The sequence below is a fragment of the Eptesicus fuscus genome, chromosome 11 (genome assembly GCF_027574615.1).
Source record: "Eptesicus fuscus isolate TK198812 chromosome 11, DD_ASM_mEF_20220401, whole genome shotgun sequence".
Taxonomy (NCBI): Eukaryota; Metazoa; Chordata; class Mammalia; order Chiroptera; family Vespertilionidae; genus Eptesicus; species Eptesicus fuscus.
The window spans coordinates 6,462,861-6,487,796 of NC_072483.1; positions in this window are offsets into that span (position 1 = coordinate 6,462,861).

Genomic DNA, 24,936 nt, shown 5'->3' on the forward strand with positions numbered 1-24,936 from the left:
TTGTTGTTTCTCTCTCCTTTTAGCCTCAACATGGTCATTTCAAAGATCTCCACAGTGTTCAGTGCTTTAATGTTCTTCCCTGTGTGTGAGATAATTTGTTTTCAGCTGAAGTAACATCTGCTTCTGTAGATAATTAAGTTATTAGATGCCGATCAATTTAATAAAGCCACAAGGCTTTCCTGACCTCTTTATACATAATCAATGAATTTAGATGCAAAATGTGAATACTTTACTTGTGAAAAATGATCTAAATCTTCCATTAACAGTCATTTTTTAATCACTTGGTGCCTGCAATCAGAGAGCTATGCAAACACAACATTATGGAGACAAAGATTATTCAGTCATTACAGGGTAGCAAGTAAGAGGCCTGGGAAGTGGTTGATGTTCCCTTTGTCCTTGAACAACAGTTCCCTCACTTTATTACCTGAAGTACTATTATTTTATCCTTCCTACGGTTAATGGTTTTATCCTACCTCTTATAATAGGTGCCATTTCTAGATTGTTCTAGGCACTTGGCCTACATTTTCCACAGTTAATCCTCCTGGTAATTCTGTAAATAATGATTAATATTCTCCACTTGGCACATGGCTAGGACAGATAGGTAACTATAGGGTCTTCCCAGATAGAGTATAATTTAAATTTAACTTTTGGACTCTGGATTCCAGCCTCCCTCTGGAACCTCCCTCTTTCAACTCTTTGTTGAATGACGTGTGCAGGTGCCACTAATTGAACACATGTTTCCAGGGCGAGAAGGTCTACAACCTACTTCGTGTTTGCTGATCTGCGATTTTTTTTTCTTTTGGCAGCGGAAGCTTTGACACAAGCAGCTTTGATTCCCATAGATTTCAAAAGACATCAAGGCAGATCCACAATTCCCAGTTTCTGTAGGTAGACTGTCTTCACTGTGAGCAGTGAAGGGAAACTTTCAAGTTGACAGGAGGCCAGTGAAAGAATAAACCAGGAATTACTAGTAGATTAAACATTGCAGACAGCCTTGCACCATGATGAACTGCTAGTCACTAGAGAATATAGAATATTCTTCTTTAAAGCCAAAAGACAGTTTGTGATTTTCAGCTTAAGTTTGAGAGCCAAACAAATATGGGAATATGAATTAGCAAAAGAGCATATCAATGTTTATTCTGTCAAATCTAAATATTTTTTTCATGAAAACATTGTTTTTTTAATTAAATCTTCATTGTTGAAGTTATTATATATGCCCCCTTTTTTCTCTGATTGACCCCCCCACTAGCCTGCTCCCATCCCCAACCTGAGGCCTTCACCACCCTATTGTCTGTGTCCATGGGTTATGCATATTAACATAGTTCTTTGGTTGATCCCTTCCCTACTGCCCACCCCCCACCCTCCTCCACTTTCCCGCTGAGATTCTGCAGTCTGTTCCATGCTTCTGTGTCTCTAGATCTATTATGTTCATCAGTTTATTTTGTTCATTATATTCCACAAATGAGTGAGATCATGTGATACTTCTCTTTCTCTGACTGGCTTATTTCACTTAGCATAATACACTCCAGGTCCCTCTATGCATCTCAAAGGGTAAGAGATCCTTCTTTTTTACTGCTGCATAGTATTCCATGCTGTAAGTATACCACAGCTTTTTTATCCACTTGTCTACTGATGGGCATTTGGACTGTTTCCAGAACTTAGCTATTGTAAATTGCCCTGCTATAAACATAGGAGTGCATATATATATTTTTTAATTGGTGTTTCAGGTCTCTTAGGATATATCCTAGAGTGGGATCACTGGATCAAATGGCAGTTCCATATTTAATTTTTTGAGGAAACTCCATACTGTCTTCCATAATGGCTGCACCAGTCTGCATTCCCACCAGCAGTGCATTAGGGTTCCCTTTTCTCCATATCCTCACCATTTGTTGATTTGTTGATGGTAGCCAATCTGACAGGCATGAGGTGATACCTCATTGTTGTTGTTGTTGTTATTTGTTTATCTTTGATGTTCAGTAACTTTGAGCATTTTTTTATATGTTTCTTGGCCAACTCTATGTCCTCTTTGGAGAAGTATCTATTTAGGTCTTTTGCCCTTTTCTAAATTGGAATGTTTGTCTTCCTTTTGTTAAGATATATTAATTTCTCATATATTTTGGATATTAAACCTTTAGCAGATGTTTCATTGCCATATATGTTCTCCCATATAGTGGGCTCCCTTTTCATTTTGTTGATGATTTTTTCTTCTTTTTTGCTGTTCAAAAGCTTTTTATTTTGATGTAGTACCATTTGTTGATTTTTCTCCTTAGTTTCCTGTGCCCTAAGCGATGTATCTGCAAATATATTGCTATGAGAGATGTCTGAGATTTTGCTGCCTATGGTTTCTTCTAGCATTTTTATGTTTTCACAACTTATATTTAAGTCTTTTATTCATTTGGAGATTATTCTAGTGTATGGTGGACTAGTTTCACTTTTTTGCATGTATACTCTTTCCATCTTTGTCAAATGTTAATTAAGGGTAATGGCTTGGGTCGATTTCTGGGGTCTCTGCTTGTTCTATTGATCTACCAGTATATGCCTATTCTTGTGCCAGTACCAGGCTGTTGTGATTACAGTGACTTCGTAGCATAACTTTGTATCTGGTATTGTGATCCCTCCAACTTTGTTCTTATTTCTCAAGATTTCTGCAGCTATTTGGAGTTTTTCTTTTGTCCTGTGTAAATTTATGGAGTATGGACATGTTAATGATATTAATTCTATCAATACATGAACACTATTTATTCTTCCACATGTTTGTATCTTCCCTTATCTCTTTTTTCAACTTCCTGTAGTTTTCTGAATACAAGTCTTTGGCCTCCTTGGTTACGTTTATTCCTAAGTATCTTAATTTTTGGTTGCTATGATCCGTGGTTGGCAAACTGCAGCTCACGAGCCAAATGCGGCTCTTTGGCCCCTTGAGTGTGCCTCTTCCACAAAATACCAAGTCCTGGGCAAGTCTATTTTGAAGAAGTGGCATTAGAAGAAATTTAAGTTTAAAAAATTTGGCTCTCAAAAGAAATTTCAATCGTTGTACTGTTGATATTTGACTCTGTTTACTAATGAGTTTGCCGACCACTGGCTATGATAAAAGGGATTGTTTGCTTAGCTTCAGTTTATGAGAATTCATTATTGGTGTATAAAAATGCCATTGATTTCTGAGTGTTAATTTGGTATCCTGCTACATTGTCAGATTCATTTATTAAATCTAGTAGTTTTTTAATAGAGTTGTTAGGGTTTTCTATGTACTAGTACAATATCATGTCATCTATAAATAATGACAGTTTTACTTTCTTCTTTCCAATTCGGATGCCTTTTATGTGTTCTCCTGGTCTGATTGCTGTGGCTAGGATTTCCAGTCATCCTATCTAATAAAAGAGTAATATGCAAATTAACCATCGCTCTGCTACACCCACAAGCCACACCTACCAGCTAATCAGGAATGAGTACGTAAATTAACCCAACCAAGATGGCTGCGGCCACAGAGCAAGCAGGAGGCTTGGATTTCCCTGGCAATGGAGGAAGCCAAGCTTTCCTCACACCCTGGCAGGCCCAGGCCTCCACTCAAGGCTACAAAGTTTCAATTATAGAAGATAAATAAATCCCAACAAAAATGGCTGCGGCCACTGAGCAAGCAGGAGGCTTGGCTCTGCTCAAGGCTACAAAGTTTCAATTATAGAAGATAAATAAATCCCAGATACCAGGACCTCCACTTGGGTCATTGGAGGGCATGGCCAGCCTGCAAACCACCACAGGTCCCTCACCTAGGCCGCCCCACACCCCAAGGGAACCCCCACCCTGATCCGGAACACCCTCAGGGCAAACCAGCTGGCCCCCACCCATGCACCAGGCCTCTATTCTATCTAATCTATCTAATAAAAGAGTAATATGCAAATTGACCATCACTCCAACACACAAGATGGCTGCCCCCATGTGGTCAAAGATCCTGTCCCCATGTGGACACAAGTTGACTGCCACAAGATGGCCAGCAGGGGAGGGCAGTAGGGAGGGACCAGGCCTGCAGGGGAGGGCAGTTGTGTGTGATCAGGCCAGCACAAGAGGGCAGTTAGGAGGGACCAGGCCTGCAAGAGAGGGCAGTTGGGGGCAATCAAGCCTGCAGGGGAGGGCAGTTAGGGGTGACCAGGCCAGCAGAGGAGGGAAGTTGGGGGTGACTGGGCCTGCAGGGAAGGGCAATTGGGGGAGACCCAGGCCAGCAGGGGAGAGCAGTTGGGAGGGACCAGGCCTGCAGGGGAGGGCAGTTAGGGGTGACCAGGCCTGCAGGGGAGGGCAGTTAGGGGCAAACAGGCTGGCAGGGGAGCAGTTAGGCATCAATCAGGCTGGCAGGGGAGTGGTTAGCTGGTGATCAGGCTGGCAGGCAGAAGCGGTTAGGGGCAATCAGGCAGGCATGAAGGCAAGTGATTGGGAGCCAGCAGTCCTGGATTGTGAGAGGGATGTCCGACTGCTCGTTTAGGCCCGATCCTACTGGGATAGGGCCTAAACGGGCAGTTGGACATCCCTCAAGGGGTCCCAGATTGGAGAGGGTGAAGGCTCGGCTGAGGGACACCCCCGCCCATGCACAAATTTCATGCACCGGGCCTCTAGTATGATGAATAAGAGTGGTGAAAGAGCACATCTCTGTTTGGTTCCTTTTGACCTAGCTAAGTGCAATCTAGCTAAAGAGTTGGCAATTTTGTTGTTTTCAATGAAACATTTGTTTTTATTGGTCATTTCTATTGATTGTATATTCTATTTCATCAATTTTTGCCCTAAAGTCTATTTCCTTATTTTTGTTTGTTTTAAGTGTAGTATAATCTTTATTTTGCAGGGCTTACAGTAGAAGGCTAAGTTATTTGTTTTAATTTTTTCTTTCTTTACTGGGTGAAATTACAAGTGTAATTTCTCTCTACACACTACTTTAGCTTCATCCTATAGTTGTTAGGGTGTATCTTCATTTTAATTTATCACAAAGATTATTCTAATTTTTCTTTGGATTTCTTCCTTGATCCAGTTTTTATTTAGGAATACATTGTTTTATTTCCATATACTTGTGACCATCCCAGGTTTTTTTGTGTGTTTTGTTTTGTTCTTGATTTCTAATTTTATTTCACTGTTTTCAGAAAATAAACTTTACATTATTTCTGTGTTAAATTTATTAATTTTGTTTTATGGCCTAGCATATGGTGTGTACTTACATGTTGATTTTCTGCCTATTTGCTCTGTCCATTACTAAAACTGTGTTATTGGAATTTCCAACTATTATTTTTAACTGTCTTCTATTCCATTAGATTTTGCTACACGCATTTTGATTCTCTGCTGTTAAGTGCATATGTTCAAAATTGATATATCTTCCCATGAATTGATCCTTTTATCATTACACTAGAGGCCCAGTAAACAAAACTCATGCACTGGTGGGGTCCCTCACTCCAGCCTGCATCCTCTTGCAGTCCGGGACCCCTTGGGTGATGTCTGCTTGCTGGCTTAGGGGGAGTGGGCCTAAGTCAGCAGTCAGACATCCCTCTTGCAGTATGGGACCCATCGCTCCTTACTGCCCGCCTGTTTGCTGCTCCTTACTGCTTGGCTTGCTACTCCTTAATGCTGCTGCGGAGGTGGGAGAGGCTCCTGCCACCGCAGCTGCACTCACCAGCCCTAAGCCTGGCTTCCTGTGTTGAGTGTCTGCCCCCTGGTGGTCAGTGCACATCATAGTGACCAGTCATTCTGATTGTTCCTGCTGTAATGGTCACTTACGCTTCTATTATATAGAAGATGTACTTAATTTCTAGTTTTTATTTTTTTACTTTAACATCTATTTTGTCTACTTATATACCTATTTTTCTTTCTTGTGATTTCTGTTTGTATGTTACATACACACACACACACACACACACACATACACACACACAAACATATACACATATATATGTATATTTCCATTCAGTTACTTTTAGTCCATGTAGCTTTAATTATAAAGTGTATTTTTATAAACAGAATATGGCTGTATTTTGATTTTTATCTAAAAATAGATAAAGTTAGATGATTATTTCCTTTCAATTAGATTTGTTTAATCAATTTACTTTTAATACTACTATTTATTAGTTGGGTTTACTTCTGCCATTTTATTTTTTATTTGTTATATGTCTTGGGTTTTTTGTTATTGTTCCTCTATTCTTTTTTATTTATTTTTGTATTTTATGAATTTTAATATAACATTTTGATTTTTTAAATAATTTTTTCTATAATTACTGAGTTATTTTCTTAGTAGCTGCTATATGGCTTATTACATACACTCTAACATGTCAGAATATATTTCATATTTATAAAAGCATTCAATTATAGGTAGAAATATTACTTCTATATTTCTCTTCTTTGTGATATAAATATGGCAAACCCAACAATATATTGCTACCTTTATAACTTTATAAGAATAATTTATATCATTGGTTAAATTTATTTCTAGGTATTTTATTCTTTTTGAAGCAATTGTGAATGGATTATTTTCTTAGTTTCCCTTTCTGATAGTTTATTATTAGTGTATAAATATGCAACTGATTTCTGGATATTTATTTTGTATCCTGCTATTTTACTGAATTAATTTATCAGTTCTAGTATTTGTGTGTGTGTGTGTGTGTGTGTGTGTGTGTAATCTTTAGGGTTCTCTATATATAGTATCATGCCATCTGCAAATAATGGAAGTTTTACTTCTTCCTTTCTAATTTGAATGCCTTTTATTTCTTCTTCTTGTCTGATTGCTGTGGCTAGGACTTCCAGTACTATGTTAAATAAGAGTAGTGAAAGGAGTCATCCCTGTCTTGTTTCCAACTTCAGGGAACAAGATGGTAGATTATACATTTAACCAAGGATATAAAAGACCTGTACTCAGAAAATTATAAGACATTGAAGAAAGAAATTGAAGAAGATACAAATAAGTGGAAGCATATACCATGTCCATGGATGGGAAGAATTAACATCATTAAAATGTCCATACTACTAAAAGCAATCTATAGATTCAATGCAATTCCTATCAAGATACCAATGATGTATCACAGGAATAGAACACATATTCCAACAATTTATATGGGACCACACACACACACACAGACATACACACACACACAAAAAAATAAAAAATACCCTGAATAGCAACAGTGAACTTGAGAAAAAAGAACAAGGTTGGAGGAATCGTGCTACCTGTTATCAAGCTATACTGCAAGGCCATAGTAATCAAAACACCATGGTACTGGCATAAGAACAGGCATATAGATCAATGGAACATAATAGAGATCCCAGAAATAAACCCACACTTTTATGGTCAATTAATATTTGACAAAGTAAGCAACAATATGCAATGGGGTTAAGATAGTATATTCAATACATGTTGTTAGGAATATTGGACAGATATGTGCAAAAAATGAAACTAGACAACTCTCTTACACAAGAATAAACTCAAAATGGATTAAAGACTTAAATGTTAGACTAGAAACAATAAAAATTATAGAAGAAACATAGGCAATAAATCTTTTAGAAATATTTTTTCTGACATACCTACTTAGGCAAGAGAAACAAAAGCAGAAATAAATAAATGTGACTATATCAAAATAAAAAGATTTTGCACAGTAAAGGAAAGCATCAACAAAATAAAAAGATGAAACACTAAATGGTAGAACATATTTCCCAATGATACATCTGTTAAGGGGTTAATTTCCAAAATTTATAAAGAACTCAAACAATTCCATACGAAAAAGACCAAACATTCCAATTTAAATTTTTAAAATGGGCAAAGGGCCTAAATAGACACTTCTGCAAAGAGGACAGATAGCCAATAGGCATATGAAATGATGCTTAACATCACTAATCGTTAGAGATATGCAAATTAAAATCACAATGAGATGTCATCTCACACATGTCAGAATGGCTATCATCAATAAATCAATAAAAACAAGTATTGGCAAGGATGTGGAGAAAAGGGAACACTCATGCACTATTGGTGGGAGTGCAGTTTGGTGCAGCCACTGTGGAAAGCAGTATGGAGTTAGCTCAAAATATTAAAAATGCAACTGCCTTATGACCAAGTCATTCAACTTCTGGGAATTTATCCAAAGAAACCCAAAAGACTAATTCAAAAGAATATGTGCACCTCTATGTTCATTGCAGAGTTATTTACAATAGCCAAAATTTGGAAGCAGCCCAAGTGCCCATCAGTAGATGAGTCCATAAAAAACTTGTGGTATATTTACATAGGAACACTACTGGACCATAAAAAAGAGGGAAATCTTACCCTTTGTGATAGCATGAAAGGATCAAATATTATTATGCTAACTGAAATAAGCCAGTCAGATAAAGACAATACCATACTATATCAATCATTTGTGTGATGTAATGAACAAAAGAACTAACAAACAAAATAGAGACTCATAGATAGAGAGCAGGCTCACAATTATTGTGGGGATGACTGGGTAGGGGCTGTGTAGAAATAGAGCAAAACAGAAAAAAAAAACAGAATGGTAGGTCCTGATTTGACCATTTTTATGAAAAAATACATTTGAAATTGATTATATATATATATATATATATATATATATATATATATTTATAGCTTTTGTTCTATTTGCCTTTTAATTTCATATTTCCTGTTCTTTTCATTTGTCTTACAGTTTTGAGTTGTCATCTGGATTTATTATTCTAATAGAGCTTTGTTTCCTTTGTGATATTTTGGCAAGTATATTACATTTCTATTTACTTAAGACCTATCAATACAGTTACATACATACTGTTTTAACCCAGCATTTATTAAATCAGTAAATAAGTATACATTTAAACTATCCTATCTAATAAAGACAGAATATGCAAATTGACCATCACTTCAAGACAAAGATGGCGGCACCCACAGCCAATAAGGAGAGAATATGCAAATTGACATGACAAAGATGGCGGCGGCCGGGCCAGGACGCTTGTGTCATTGCCATGGCGATGATGCAGGCATCCCACACTGCCCTGGCAGCTCCAGGCCTCTGGGCAGCACACGAAGGTGGAAGGCAGCTCCGGGCCGGAGCGAAGGTGGAAGGCAGTGGCCAGAGCGAAGGCCCAGGTCCCGGGTGCTGGCAGCCAGGGGAAGGAAGGCCTATTCTTGCACGAATCTTCATGCATTGAGCCTCTAATCTTTCATCTACACTAATAATATACAAATATGTAAATTGACCATACCTCCATGACGCCCACAGCCAATCAGGAGCGAATATGCAAATTAACCTGACAAAGATGGCGGGCTTGTGGGCGTCATGGAGGAACGCAGGTGCTGAGCGGCCGGGGACGGGGTGAGTATCCCTGGGACCCCGTCTGCTTCGAGCCTGTGGCCAGCACACATGTACGTGCCAGCACCAAATGGCCGGGGTCCCGGGGACGCCACTGGAGTGTCCGGTCCTGTCAGCCCGGCCTGGAGATGGCTGGAGTTCACAGTTCTTTTGTTTGTGCAGCCCCTGAACTGGAAGTGAAAACTAAGAGTGCAGGAAGCACCAGGAATTCTGGGAATCGTAGTTCTGGTGGCAGATGCTTTGCAGGATCTTCTAGACACTAGAGCAGTGATGGCGAACTTATGACACGCGTGTCAGCACTGACACGCATAGCCATTTCTAATGACATGCGGCCGCATGCCGAGGATGAAACATTTGCTGCTCCTGAGGATGAAACATTTGTGAAATAATGTTTTTTCCTCAAAGTGACACACTACCCGAGTTATGCTCAGTTTTTTGGCGAAGTTTGACACACCAAGCTCAAAAGGTTGCCCATCACTGCACTAGAGCAAAGTGAGCCTGGAACAAGTTACTGTTGCTGGTGGGGGATGGAGGGAAAGCAAAGGGGAGAGACATAAGTAAAGTCACAGTGTTGAGGAAAAATTAAAGGGAAGATATCCTGCAACTTCTAGGAAATCTCCACCAATGGAGCAAAGAAAAAAAAAAAGACCTCTATTATTCTGTGAGTACCAAACCAAACTGGGTTGGGGGTCTCAGACAATTTGCTCATATGATTGCAAAGATAGACAGGAACTCCAAGATCAGAGAGGGCTCCCAGATTGGAGAGGGTGCAGGTCGGGCTGAGGGACCCACCCCCTGTGCATGAATCTTTGTGCACCAGGCCCCTAGTAACTACATAATTACCTTTATCAGTACTCTTTGTTTTATCCTGTCAATTTTGAGTAGTCACTTGGGTTACTTACTTTTAGTGTGAAATATCTTTCTTTAGTATTTCTTAGAAGATGGATCTGTTAGTAATAAATTCTCTCAGTTTTTATCTGTGAAGTTTTTTTTGTTTTTTTTTTTTAAATATAACTTCATTGGATGTAGGATTATTGGTTGGCAGCTTTTATTTGAGCACTTTGAATGTATTATCTCACTGTGTTCTGGCTTCCATTATTTCTCATGAGAATCCAGCTGCCCATCTTATTGGGATTCCCTTTTGTATGATGATTGGTTTTTCATTTGATGTTTTCAAGATTTCCTCCTTGTTTTTGTGTCTGTGTGTTTTTTATTTGTACTATAATTTACACATTGATCTCTTTGCATTTATCCTAAATAGCCATCCTTTGATCTTCTTGAATGTGTACATTAAATGTGTTTCTTTTTAATTTTGGAAGTTTTCAGCCATCATTTCCTTTCATAGATTTCCTGCTCCTTTCTCTCTCTGCTCCATGCTGGTTGTCCAAGTATGTACATGTCAGAGCATTTTATTGTTTCCTACATTTTTCTGAGGCTGTGTTAATTTGTCTTCATTCTTCTCTCTCTCTCTCTCTCTCTCTCTCTCTCTCTCTCTCTCTCTCTCTCTCCCCCAGATTGCATAATCTCCATTGATCTATCTTTAAATTCTTTATCCTGATAGTTCAAATTTAATTTGAGTCTCTCTAGTAAATGTATAATTTCAGTTGCTGTATTTTTTTGTTCCAGAATTTTCACAGAGTTCTTTTTTAAAAATAAGTATCTTTTATATTCATTCTCTCTTTCATGAAGCATTTCATACCTTTCTTTACTTATTTAATCATATTTTGTTTCAGTTCTTTGAACATACTTATAATGGTTACCTTGAAGCCTTTGTCTATAAAAATCTGGCATCTGCTCACTCTCACATGCAGCTTCTGCCCCCATGTATAGGCTATATTTTTCTGTTTGCTTGCCTGGTTTACAATTTTTTGCTGGAAACAGACTTTGGAGAATAGCTGTGTGTACTGATCCTTCTCATCCTAATGTGTTATTTTTATTTGCTGTTCATTTGTTTTGTGACTGGATGGGCTACTTTAGAGAAGTCACTTTACCCACAAAAATGTTACTGGTGCAGTTTGGGGATGACAGTGTTTTTTGCAATTTCTTTATTTCTTTTCTCAAGTGTACCTAGCTGCTAAGCTTCACTAACTGATGGCTGGTTGCTCCTGCCTTTTCAACAATGCCACATACTGTTCTTCAGGCTGACTTAAGTTTGGGATCCTTCAGGGGCAAAGTTTTTGGGGTCAATGTTTGATATTTTTTGTGATTTTAAAAGAGTTCTTCTTAGTTGTCTGTGTCCAAGGTTCCCTCACATTCTCTGGCTTATGGTTTAGCTTGCATCTCTAATGTTCTTTTACTGCATTACACTATGTGGGGGCCCTGCCCAGAGTATGCCGGAGGTTCAAGGCCTGCACACATGTACGTGGTGAGGACACAGTAGTATTACTAGGTGAAAGACCCCTTTTGCCCTACACATGCGTGGGGGTGGGGGGGCCAATGACTCAGCAGTAGCACTATTTGTACTGCACAGATGCACCTTATGTAACCTACATATGTTAATGTAGCATGAGCGTCACTAATTGGCACGAGGCCTCTTTTGTTTGAGCACATCTACAAGGTACCACTGACCAGCCAGTTGTTGGGTGCTTTGTTCATAATAAAGCATGTCCCACTTGCCTGGTATTACCCACGTGTTTTTCCAGTCCCCTGCACCCCATTGTTTTTTAGAGCTTCCTTAGTTTGGAATTCCATATACTCTTGCAAATAGTTAACACATTTAGAAGATCTCCGGGATTCTATGTCTTAAAGCTTGCCTATCCCCCTGGCAAAATCCCCGAGCGATCATTCTGAAGTGGGGTAGGGGCAATGGCATGCGTCTGTGATGCAAACACTGCTTCAGGAGCTGGTGGGCACAGGCGCGGTCAGAGCCACAGCCTTTGCTCATCTTTTCTTGCCTCTCCTGTTGTGAACATAAAGTGTGAACCTCCACTTTATGGACAAGCTGGGGTGAGAGTGACAGTGTGTTCAGTAAACTCAGTGGTCTGCACCAAAGGTAGACTCTCCGTCTCACAAGTGGACCTGGGAGGAAGAAGGGAGCACCAAGCTCTAAGACACACTGACCGAGAACTTAGCCTCTACTGGTACATTAGTTTGATAGCAGCAGGATGAGAAATGTTAATGTCCTTCTCTTCCATCAGACTAGCAGCCTCTTAGAACTGAAAGAAAAGGGAGCCCTTGGTCTTTTCATCACCCTTTGGAATGGAACTTCTCTCGCTCTGAGGTAGGAGAGGGAAGCAAAGGAGTGGATCCTGGTAAAAAGGCCAGACTCTCTTGTTCTTATTGAGTTTTAATAGGTTTTGTGAATAAATATTTCTTTTTTCCCTATAGTTTTTAGAACTATTTTGAGGTAATTTAAATGATTGTGTGTGTGTTTTTCCCCCTTTATTATAAACTTCAACAGTTTCACTGAGGAATGGGTCTGTGGATATCCTTACATTGTCATGCTAGAGGTAGAACTTCTTAAAAAAAAGTTCTTACTTCTTTTCTAAAATAAGCATTTAATTTTGACAAGTTGAATTAATTAAAATATTTTTTATGTTCATAAATATTTTAAAATGTATATGTTATTTAGAAGTGTGTTCTGTAATCTCATTATGTATATATAATTTTTATATCACTTTCTTTATTTCCTAAAGAACTTCTTTTTCTTAGAAGAGCTAGTGTGCAGGTGATTTCTCTCATTTTGGTTTTCTAAGAAAATCTGTGAAGAATCCTTCATTTTTAAAGTATGTTTTCATTAAAGTATGTTTTCATTGCGTTGCCAGAGAATTGCATGGTTGAAATTCCTCTGTTGCCAGTGGGAGTGAGGTACTTGCGATATCTTGAGAAAAAGCATTTCCTAAGGCTTGCACAGGAGAACCAATGACTTTTATTTGCTTGAAATTATATTCCTCAGTTTCCAAAGTCTCAGACCCTTAAACCTGCCTGGAAAATGTGCAGCTGGAGCTTCAATAAAACTAGAAGCACAACCAGCGACCAGAGTTTCCATTCCATTGTGGAGCTGGGTCTGATGTAGCATCCGGGTAGTTAAAGTCCATTAATCCATTGGGTGGGGTCCACATGGCTGTGGCCACGTGGGCAAGTACAGAGCATGTAAGCCCCACAAGCCAGGAGCACCAGAAGACCAAGAGCACCGGGAGCCAAGAGAACTCTAAGAGGAAGAGCTCCCTTGTTTAGGAGTTAAGTATCTCGGATTCTGTGCCCTTGTAGTGGCCACACCTATTCTGGCCCATGACCTGCCCCCAGGTGTGACTGACAGGTAAGCATCTTCCCATAACACCCAGACCTTACTGGGCATGTGTCTAAATGGAAGTTTTCTTTGCTCCATCCAGTTATTAATTAAGAGCCAGGTTATTACAAAGGTGAGTAGATATGAAGTTCTAGTCTGGTGGTATTACTTTTTCCAATCCTTTAAATATTTTATTATACTCTAGTCTTGCATGCATGGATTCTGATAAGTATGAATTAATTATTGTTCTTATTGCTCTATAAGTAAGATGTTTATTTTTTTCTCTAGTTTCTTTTAACCTTCTTTGTCTTTTTAAATTTAAATATATTTTGAATATAGTATGCCTAAGTGTAGTTTCTTGTTTATTTGTAATTATCCTGGCTGTTGTTTTCTTAGTTTTCTGGTTTACGGTCTCTTTAACTTTGGAAAATTCTCCACCATTTTTATTTTAAGTATTTCTTCTGCTCCAGTGTTTTTTCATCTTTCTCTGTCTGATATTCCAATTATGTTCACCTTACACCTTTTGAAATAAGTTCTCAGTATTAGAATATTTTCTCCTTTAGAAATAATTCTTTGTTTTTATTTGCTTTTTAGTTTGGGAAGTTTCTATTGATCTATCTTCAAGCTCACTGTTTTTTTCACTAATGATGACCAGTCTTCTGATGAGACCATGAAAGGCATTGATTATTTCTTTCAGAGTATTTTTTATTTCTTAGAATTTACTTTTAATTATTTCTTAAGTTTTCTATTTCTCTGCTTACATTAGTTACCTATTATTGAGTTATGCCACTTCTTCCCTTAGAACCCTTAACATATTAACTAAAGTTGTTTTAAATTCCTTGTCGGGTGTTTTCATCATCTGTGTCATATCTGAGTTTGAGTCTGCTGCTTACTTTGTCACTTCCAGTTTTGTTTTATTCTTATATTTTGGCATTTCTTCTAATTTTTTGTTGAAGGTCAGGCATGTTTTACCAGATAATAGAAACTGGGAAAAATGAGCCTTTAATTTGAGGATTGATGTTAATTAGGGTAGGAGTTATGCTGTGTTTAATGTTTGTTGTAGCTACAGGTGCCAAGGGCTTCAAATTTCTGTAGTATCTTTTTGTGTCTCCTCTTTTGACTCTGAGCTTTGCTAAGTACTTCCCCTCAAAGAGTGTGCCTCTTGCAGCTCTGTGATTTACTGTTGTTATATGGAATCTCTGTTGATAGATGGTAAGGTGCGAGGAAAGAGAGTTGTGGTGTGAAGCCTAAAATTAGTATTTCATATTACCCAACATCCGAAACGAGGTGCAACTCAAACATCTTGACCACAAGACCCCTCCTCATTGTGTTCATGTGGATAAGGTCCTCTAGCCTCTTTATCACAAGGAAAAGGCAGGTGCTTACTTCTATTAACGGTTTCAGTTCCCTGCCAGCCCACAGAATTATTCAAACTAGGTAGTGACACTCTCCCAAAGGAATCAGGGTCCCACCACGCTCTTGTTACTACAGGTCTGCCTCCTACCATTCTTGCTTATTCACTCTGTTCCTGAGTTCATTCTGCCCCTGTATAGCCTGCAGTGGCTTCCTCCCCAGGCTGTGTGTGTATGTCACACTAACGCCCCTTGTTATTATTTGTCCAGTGTTGGGTATCATGTGTTTGGCCATCCTCACAATCCTAGGGTAGAAATCCTCCTTCCCCAACAGGGTGAAAGGAAGTGATTTAAATAGAAATGTTTCTACAATCCCATCTTCAAATCTTTTTCTTCCTTTGTGTGTGTGCGTTGGGGTGCAGGGACAGAGGGCTATATCTGTGAGCTGTGGACTTCACAAATTGATTTTATCCATTGGTAATTTTTTCTACCTCAGATAAGACAAGTAGGCTAGAGGGAACTGGAGTGGGCAGAATCACCTTCTCCCAGCTGGCATAGCCAGCCGTAGTACAAGTCTTTTCCCCTGGAGTGTAGGCTTTGGTTATGTAGACCACTCCGCATATTTTACAGCGGCAACCCTTTTTATCCTCCTGTAAGAGCCATGAGGGGTCTTTCTCTGATTTTCACTTTAAGAACCTGGTAGGATTACTGGTTCTCAAAGTGAAAAAAAAAAAAAAGCCACAATAGTTTAGTAACCACCCCAGAACTGAGGCCTCCAGTAGTTCATTTCTCACATTAGTTCACGCAGCACTCCAGGAATTTGTCAAACTTATCATTTTAGTGTACCTACCAGTTTATAACTTCAGCATGTTCTGTTCCAGGTGAGAATATCCCACTGTAACTCCCTGCATTCCCCTGTGTCTGCAGATGTCGGGGTGGGGGGGGGGGGGCAGTTTGTATTGAAATCTGATGTTCTCTGATGCGTCCAAGCAAGAGTCATTGATTTTTAGTTTGTTCGGCTTTTCTTTGTGACAAGGTGAGTGGTGACTTTTAAGTATTTTATAGGTCAGAACCGAAACCGAAAGTGCTGCACATTTTTCTTTTTTAATTTTTAGACTAGTATACTATTTAATGCTCAAATGTAAATGTTCATGTTATAAGTGTCATTTAAGCAAGAGCAAGTCTGCAATCTGTTTGTATTTTTTCTGGAATCTCAGCTTTCTTCTTCTCTTTGAAGAAGAAAGTTGTGAGTCTTAATTGTGTTGCCTATCACTTTCCTGGATAATTCAGCCTCTGCTGATGTAGAATGGCAACTGATTCAACAGATTCTTTTGGCTCCGTACACAGTCGCTGAACAGCTCCATTACATACATGTAATAGCATCAGGTCAATCTCCTGCTTACAACAAATCCTTAGTTGTAAGCTCCCTTGTTTTTTTGCTCTACTACCAACTCTTCAAGAGATCTTTTCTTTTTTTCTTACCTTACTGGTTTTTCTAGAAAAGCACACATGGATGCATTTTTTGTTATGGTTTTGTTTCATTTTTTAAAGTTGTCAGTGGAGATGCCCCCTAGAGGCTGTGGTTTGAGATGTTCTAAACCTCTTCATTCTTAAATTTCTCTTTTTTATCAAATATACAGAGACGTGCACAAAACATAAATATTCCACTCAGTGAATCAACAGAAAGCTAAACCATTTTTAATCATAACCTTTGTAAAATTATTCAAATTCCCTTTCAGATCCCAACTCCCCATTATCTATTAAATGTGCTTTATTGTTGTTACTTCTTTAAAAATTTAATGATTCTCTCAAGATTTATTTTGAGCCTGAAGGAGGAAGTGCTTCCCAGAGTGTAGAGATTGGAGTGAAATACTCATGCTCCTGTTTTCTGAGTGGCGTTCAAGGTCAGTTCTCATAGCAAGGGCTCTGCTCTTAGATTACTTTCTAAAACCATGAAAACCCTGCCCTGGCCAGTGTGGCTCAGTTGGTTGGACCATCATCCTATATACCAAAAGGTCACAGGTTTGATTATTGGTCAGGGCACATACCCAGGTTGGGGGTTCAATCCCCAGTCAGGTATATATGGATATATGGAAGGCAACCGATCAATGTTTCACTCTCACACCAATGCTTCTCTCTCTCTCTCTCTCTCTCTCTCTCTCTCTCTCTCTCTCTCTCTCTCTCCCTCCCCCCCCCCCCGAAATCATTAAAAATATATCCTAAGGTGAGGATTAAAAAAATAAAAACAAAACCATGAAAACCAAAGACAAAGGGCACAGGTTACCTCAGTATCCTGAATTATAGCACAACTAGAGGCCCAATGCATGAAATTCGTGCACAAGTAGGGTCCCTAGGCCTGACTGGCTGATCTGTAGGGCGACCAGGAGGGTGATCAGGGGGCTCCTGCTGGCACCTGCCTTGGCTGGTCTGGGGCCTGTGGACTGGGGGCAGCTCCTGCATTGAGCATCTGCCCTTGGTGGTCAGTGTGTGTCATAGTGACTGGTCATTTCACTGTTCAGTTGATTTGCATATCAGGCTTTTATTATATAGGATATGATCAACCCTTCTGGAGACTCCTTAGTAACAGGATAGTGCCTATTTCAAGATGAAGTCACAGTCTACTCTCCCAGAGGCACACTCAGTAAGCCCACTAAGGTGGTGAATGAAAATGGTCAGATTTCTATCCATATGAAATTTTATAACTCTATTTTTGCATGTAAGATACTCTTTATTTTGTGTGCTAGCAGTACTATATACAAGATTTATGAATCACAAAATCAATCTACAGAGGATACACATACAAAATATTTATGTGATAAAGATTGTTGAGAACACTGATGTCCATAATTTGGTGCTGCTGACTTCACTTGAGCGTCATATATCTTAATCTCCCAATTGTTAAAGAAAAGAAAGTGATGCTATAATATTTGTGTAATTTTTTTTCATATGAGGGAAGGAAATGCACAGAAAAAATATAAATGTATGGTATGATGATAAGTGAATTGGTAGATGGCCAAATCTTACTCTGTTCCTCTCTCTTATGTCTGTTCATACTGAAGTCTTTGAAGTTTTCAGTAACGACTTTGATCTTTTTTATCTGTTCCTTGCTTCATATTTCACTCTCTGTTTGGAATCACTCTCCATGCTCTTGTGTTTCTGACAATAATAATGATACATATATATATATATAATTTATTTTGAAATGGTGTATCAAGTATGCAGACAAGTATGTAAAATGTAAATATTCAATTAAATCAATAAACAAAACAATCTTTTTAATGATTATCAATGTAATAAAATCATTATTCAAATCTCTCAAGTTCCTTAAATGCCTCGTCATGTCCCTTCTCAGTCACCATTCCCACTCTCTATTCTAAAGTAATGATTAATCAGAGTTTAAAACTAGGTTCATTTGCATAGTTTTGATTTATATGAAAGGTGTAGTGTAGTATTCATCCTTTTGTATTTGCTCTTTCCCCCCTCAACCTTGTCTGTGTATTAATGCATGTTATTAATTTTACCTTTCAATTGTTATTTTTCATTGCTCCATGGTATTTCATTCAATGAATGATTCTACCACAGTTTATTTACTTATTCTACTACTGATCTACAAATGACAGATTTTTAGCATGTCAAGTTAGGCCTGCTGTGAACACTGCTATTCTGAATTATCTGCACATATGTTTTAGTACACATGAGTAAATGTTTCTTTGGCAAATGTCCCAGATGTGGAGTCGTTGAGTCATAGGGCACATAAACTTCCATCTTTCATAGATAATGCAGATTAATTTCCAAAGTTGGATGCATCAATTTAAACACCCCAGCAAAAATATAGACATGCTTATAAAAATAAGTAGACCTATCCAAACTAAGAGTAGAGAGATTATAATATAATTTTCTCACTAACTTATAGACTAAAGCAAACAAAATTAATAAAGATAAACACAATTTGAAGAGTCTTAATGCAATGGGTATATATGAAACACTGTATCCAAAACTACACAATATACATTCTTATAGAGCACCCATAGGGCATTTTCAAAAATTGACTGTATGCTGATCTGTAACGTGATGAGTGAAGTTATATAAAGTATGACCTGAGTACAATTAACAGAAAAAAAGTGACTAACACATTTAAAAACAAAATCATGAGTCAGAGCAAATAAGTCAATGAAAATCATGCCCCATAAAACATCCACCTGAATGACTATAATTTCAAAGAAAGACAGTATCAAGGGCTGGCGGCAATAAAGAGTAATAGGACTTTCAAAAAATACAACTTCAAATTCCAGTTCATCTCTTCCATGTGAATTTTTCTCTCCTTCTTCAGCATAATTAACACTTTTTCTCTGTGTCCCACCTGTACCCTACAAAGCATATTCATTTACGTGATCTTTTCTCACTTGAAGTTCATGAGAGCAGATATCTCAAATAGTAACTAATAGGAATGCAATAAGTGACTAATAAAGTAAATGAAAACTTTAGCCATATATTTTCAGCTTTTCTTCAAATAGAAATTAGCTAAGGCAGGCTAAGAATTACAAGTCTTTTGGTACAAAATCTCCATCTTCTTAGGTAACAAGCTTCTGATAGAACTATTGATTCTTATAGCATTATTCTTTCTGGGAATCAGACATCAAGAACATTTCATTACATATCTGAGGAAGTTACATCACAGGTATGCTTGAACAAATTTATTATTAACTTTTCCATCATAAAATGAAAACAAAGAAAGAAAAAACTCAAAGTAATATAATTAAAGTTTAAGATCAACAAAAGAAATTTGTTGGGAAAAAAGTATGGGGTCTATATTACAATGGAAAATTACTTCATTGTATAAAATATAACATAAAGGCAATTTTATTTTTTTAAAAAACCTTTATTGTTGAAAGTATTACATATGTCCCCTTTTTCCTAATTTACCCCTTCTAGACCACCCCCACACAATGGCCCAGGCCTTCACCACCCTATTGTCTGTGTCCATGGGTTATGCATATATGCATACAAGTTCTTTGGTTGATCTCTTCCCCCCAAACACCCACCCACACCTTCCCTCTGAGGTTTGACAGTCTGTTCCATGCTTTTATGTCTCTGGATCTATTTTGCTCAACAGTTTATTTTGTTCATTAGATTTCACATATGAGTGAGATCATGTGATATTTGTCTTTCCCTGACTAGCTTATTTTGCTTAGCATAACACACTCCAATTTCCTCCATGCTGTCTCAAAGGGTAAGAGATCCTTATTTTTTACTGCTGCATAGTATTCGATTGTGTAAATATACCATAATTTTTTTATCCACTCATCTCTGATGGGCATCTGGACTGTTTCCAGAACCTAGCTATTATAAATTGCCCTGCTATGAACATAAGGGTGCATACGTTCTTTCTGATTGGTGTTTCAGGTTTCTTAGGATATATTCCTAGAAATGGGATCACTGGTTCAAATGATAGTTCCATATTTATTTTTTTAAATATATTTTATTGATTTTTTACAGAGAGGAAGGGAAAGGGATAGATATCCAGAAACATCGATGAGAGAGAAACATCGACCAGTTGCCTCCTGCCACAGCCCCTACTGGGGATGTGCCCGCAACCAGGGTACAAGCCCTTGACCGGAATTGAACCCGGGACCCTTCAGTCCGCAAGCCAACGCTCTATCCACTGAGCCAAACTGGTTAGGGCCATATTTATTTTTTTTAGGAAACTCCATACTGTTTTACATAATGGATGCACCAGTCTGCATTCCTAACAACAATGTACTAGTGTTCCCTTTTCGCCACATTCTCACCAGCACTTGTCATTTGTTGATTTGTTGATGGTAGATATTCTGACAGGCATGAGGTGATACCTGGTTGTTATTGTTGTTTTTATTTGCATACTAGAGGCCCAGTGCATGAAATTCATGCACAGGAGGGGGTGTCTCTCAGCCCAGCATGCACCTTCTCCAATCCGGGATCCCTCTCGCAATTTGGAACCTCTGGCTCCTAACTGCTCTCCCCTGCTGGCCTGATCCCTCTAACTGCTCTCCCCTGCTGGCCTGATCCCTCTAACTGCTCTCCCCTGCTGGCCTGATCCCTCTAACTGCCTAACTGCCACCTTCTCCCTTCTGCCTTCTCCATTCTGCCTTCTCCTGTGGCACCTTCTCTTGCAGCCTCCGCAAAAGGGAAAATGGTGCTGGACTGGCCCTCACAGCCCTGGCTGCTGGCCCTCGGCCATTGCAGCCACTGTGGTTTTGTCTGGAAGGATGTCTGGAAGACGTCTGGTCTAATTAGCATATTACCCTTTTATTAGTATAGATCTTTGATGTTCAGTGACTTTGAGCATTTTTTCATATTTGTCTCAGCCAACTGTATGTCCACGTTAGAGAAGTGTCTATTTAGGTCCTTTGCCAATTTTTAAATCGGATTGTTTGTCTCCCTTTGGTTAAGTTGTATGAATTCCTTAAATATTTTGGATATTAAACCTTTATCAGATCTATCATTGCCAAATATGTTCTCCTATACAAGGGGCTCTCTTTTAATTTTGTTGGTTTCTTTTGCTAAGCTTTTTTCTTTGGCAGAAGCTTTTTTATTTTGATGTAGTCTAATTTGATTATTTTCTCCTTAATTTCCTTGGCCTTGGGAGATGTGTCTGTAAACATATTGCTACAGGAGATCTCTGAGATTTTTCTGCCTATGGTCTCATCTAGGATTGTTATGGTTTCACAACTTATATTTAAGTCTTTTATGCATTTTGAGTTTATTCTTGTATATGGTGTAAGTTGTTGGTCTGGGTTTTGTTTTTGTTGTGTTTTTTTGTTTTTTTTTTTTTTTGCATTTATCTGTCCAATTTTCACAACACCATTTATTGGAAAGAGTGTCTTAACTCTAGTGTATGCTCTTGCCTCCTTTCTCAAATATTAATTGAGCTAAAGGCTTGGGTCGATATCTGGGGTGTCTGTTCTTTTCCATTAATCTATATGCCTGTTCTTGTACCAGTACCAGGCTGTTTTGATTACAGTGGCTTTGTAGTACAGCTTGATATCTGGTATTTTGATCCCTCCAACTTTGTTCTTATTTCTCAAGATTGTTGCAGCTATTGGAGTCTTTTTAGTTTCCATATACATTTTTGGAGCTTTTTTCTAGATCTGTGAAATATACTGTTGGGATTTTAATAGGGATTGTATTGAACCTGTAGGTTGCTTTGGGTAGTATGGACATTTTAATGATGTTAATTCTACTAATTCATAAAAGGTATATTCTTCCACTTGATTATATCTTCCTCTACCTCTTTTTTCAATGTCCTGTAGTTTTCTGAGGACAAAGCTTTGACCACGTTGGTTAAGTTTATTCCTAAATATCTTAATTTTTTTTTGTTTCATTAGTAAATGGGATTGTTTGCTTAGTTTCTCTTTCTGAGAATTCATTATTGTTGTATAAAAATGCCATCAATTTCTGGGTGTTAATTTTGTATCCTGCTACATGGACCAATTCTTTTATTAATTCTAGTATTTTTTTTCATGGTGTTTTTAGGGTTTTCTATGTACAATATGTCATCTATGAATAATAAAAGTTTTACTTTCTCCTTTGAATTTGGATGCCTGTTATGTTTTCTTCTTGTATGATCAATGTAGCTAGCACTTCCAGTACTATGTTGAATAAAAGTGGTGAAAGCAGGCATCCCGTCTTATTTCTATGCTTAGGGGAAATGGTTTTAGTTTTTGCCCATTGAGTATGATGTTCACTGTGGGTTTGTCACATATGGCCTTTATCATGTTGATATATGATCCCTCTATTCCCACTTTGCTGAGAATTTTTCTCAAAGATGGGTGTTGGATTTTCTCAAATGTTTTTTTCTGCATCTATTTATATGATCATGTGATTTTTATTTCAATCTATTTATCTGATCTATCACATTTATTGATTTGTGAATATAGTACCAGCCTTGCATCCCTGGAATAAATCCCACTTGATCATGGTGTATCGTCTTTTTAATATACTAAAGGCCCGATGCATGAAATTCATGCAAGAGGCTTGGCCCTCGTGGCCCCGGCTGCCCCACGGCCCCACCCATATAATTCTAAAAGTATGTTTCACAGTGCTTTGTAGGAGTCTCCTGAAATGAGCACCAAGATGATACTCCACTTCACAAGTAGCTCAGCTCCATTCTCTGACAGTAAATGTTGGCACATATATAGCACAAGTCACAGGACATTCCAGAAGGTCATTCTGGAAGGTCGTTCTGCTGTCCAGTCTAATTAGCATATCAGCTGTTTATTCTATAGAATTGCTATATCTGATTTGCTAATATTTTGTTGATGATTTTAGCATCTATATTCATCAGGGATATGTAGTTATCTTTCTTTGTAGTGTCTTTATGTGGCTTTGGAATTTGAATAATGCTGGTCTCATAAAAAGAGGTTGGAAGTGTCCCTTCCTCTTAAATTTTTTGGAATAGTTTGAGGAGTATAGGTGTTAGTTGTTTTTGAAGGTTTGGTAGCAATTCCTTCAAAACCATCCAGACTTTTGTTTGCTGGGAGTTTTTTTGGTTACCACTTCTATTTCATCAGTTGTTATTGGCCTATTCAAGTTTTCTGATTCTTCCTGATTCAGTTTTAGAAGATTGTATTTTTTAGGCATTTACCCATTTCATCTAATTATTCAGCTTGTTGGCATATAAGTTGTTCATAGTATTTTCTTATAATCCTTTGTATTTCTGTGATGTTAGTTGATACTTCACAACTTCATTTCTGATTTTGTTTATTTTATTTCTTTGTTTCTTGATGAGTCTGGCTAATGGTTCATCAATCTTGTTTATCTTTTTCAAAGAACCAGCTCTTGATTTTTTTTTTTTTTTTTTTTAGCCTCTATGACATTTATTTCTGCTCTAGTCTTTATTATTTCTTTTGTTGTACTTACTCTGGGCTTTTATGTTGTTCTATTTCTAATTCTTTAAGTTGTAGGGTTAAATAGTTTATTATTAATTTTTCTTGTGTTTTGAGTTACATCTGTAGTGCTATGAACTTCCCACTCAGGACTGCTTTCACTGTGTCTCAGAGATTGGAGTTTGCTGTGTATTCATTTTATTTCCAGGAAGTTTTTTTTATTTCTTTCTTAATCTCATTGGTAACCCAATCATCCTATATAATAAAAGGGTAATATGCAAATTGACCATCACTCCAACACACAAGATGGCCACCCCATGTGGTCAAAGATGGCCACCACCATGTGGATACAAGATGGCTGCCACAAGATGGCCAGTAGGGGAGAGCAGTTGTGGGTGATCAGGCCAGCAGGGGAGGGCAGTTAGGGGCAACCAGGCCTGCAGGAAAGGGCAGTTGGGAGGTGCCAGGCCATCAGGGGAGGGAAGTTAGGGGTGACCGGGCCAACAGAGGAGAGCAGTTGGGAGGGACCAGGCCTGCAGGGGAGGGCAATTGCAAGGGATCAGGCCTGCAGGGGAAGGCAGTTGGGGGGACCAGGCCTGCAGGGGAGGGCAGTTGGGGGTACCAGGCCTGCAGGGGAAGGCAGTTATGGGTGACCAGGCTGGCAGGGGAGGGCAGTTGGGGGCAATCGGGCTGGCAGGGGAGTGGTTAGGGGGTGATCAGGCTAGCAGACAGAAGTGGTTAGGGGCAATCAAGGCAGGCAGGCAGGCAAGTGAGTGGGAGCCAGCAGTCCTGGATTGTGAGAAGGATGTCCAACTGCTCATTTAGGCCAGCCTAAACAGGCAGTCAGACATCCCTCAAGGGGTCCCAGATTGGAGAGGGTGCATGCTGGGCTGAGGGACACATACACCAACCCTGTGCACGAATTTCATGCACCGGGCCTCTAGTTATCTAATAACATGCTATTTTGCCTTCATGTATTTGAATGTTTTTGAGTGTTTTTACTGTCTTTGATTTCTAATTTCATTCCATTTTGTGTTCTGTTTGTTTGCTTTTTTAATTTTATTTTTATTATTACAGAGAGGAAGAAGTGGGAGAGAGAGACAAAAACATAAATGATGAGAGAGAATCATTGATAAGCTGCCTCCTGCACACCTCACACTGGGGATCAAGTCCACAACCCAAGCATGTGT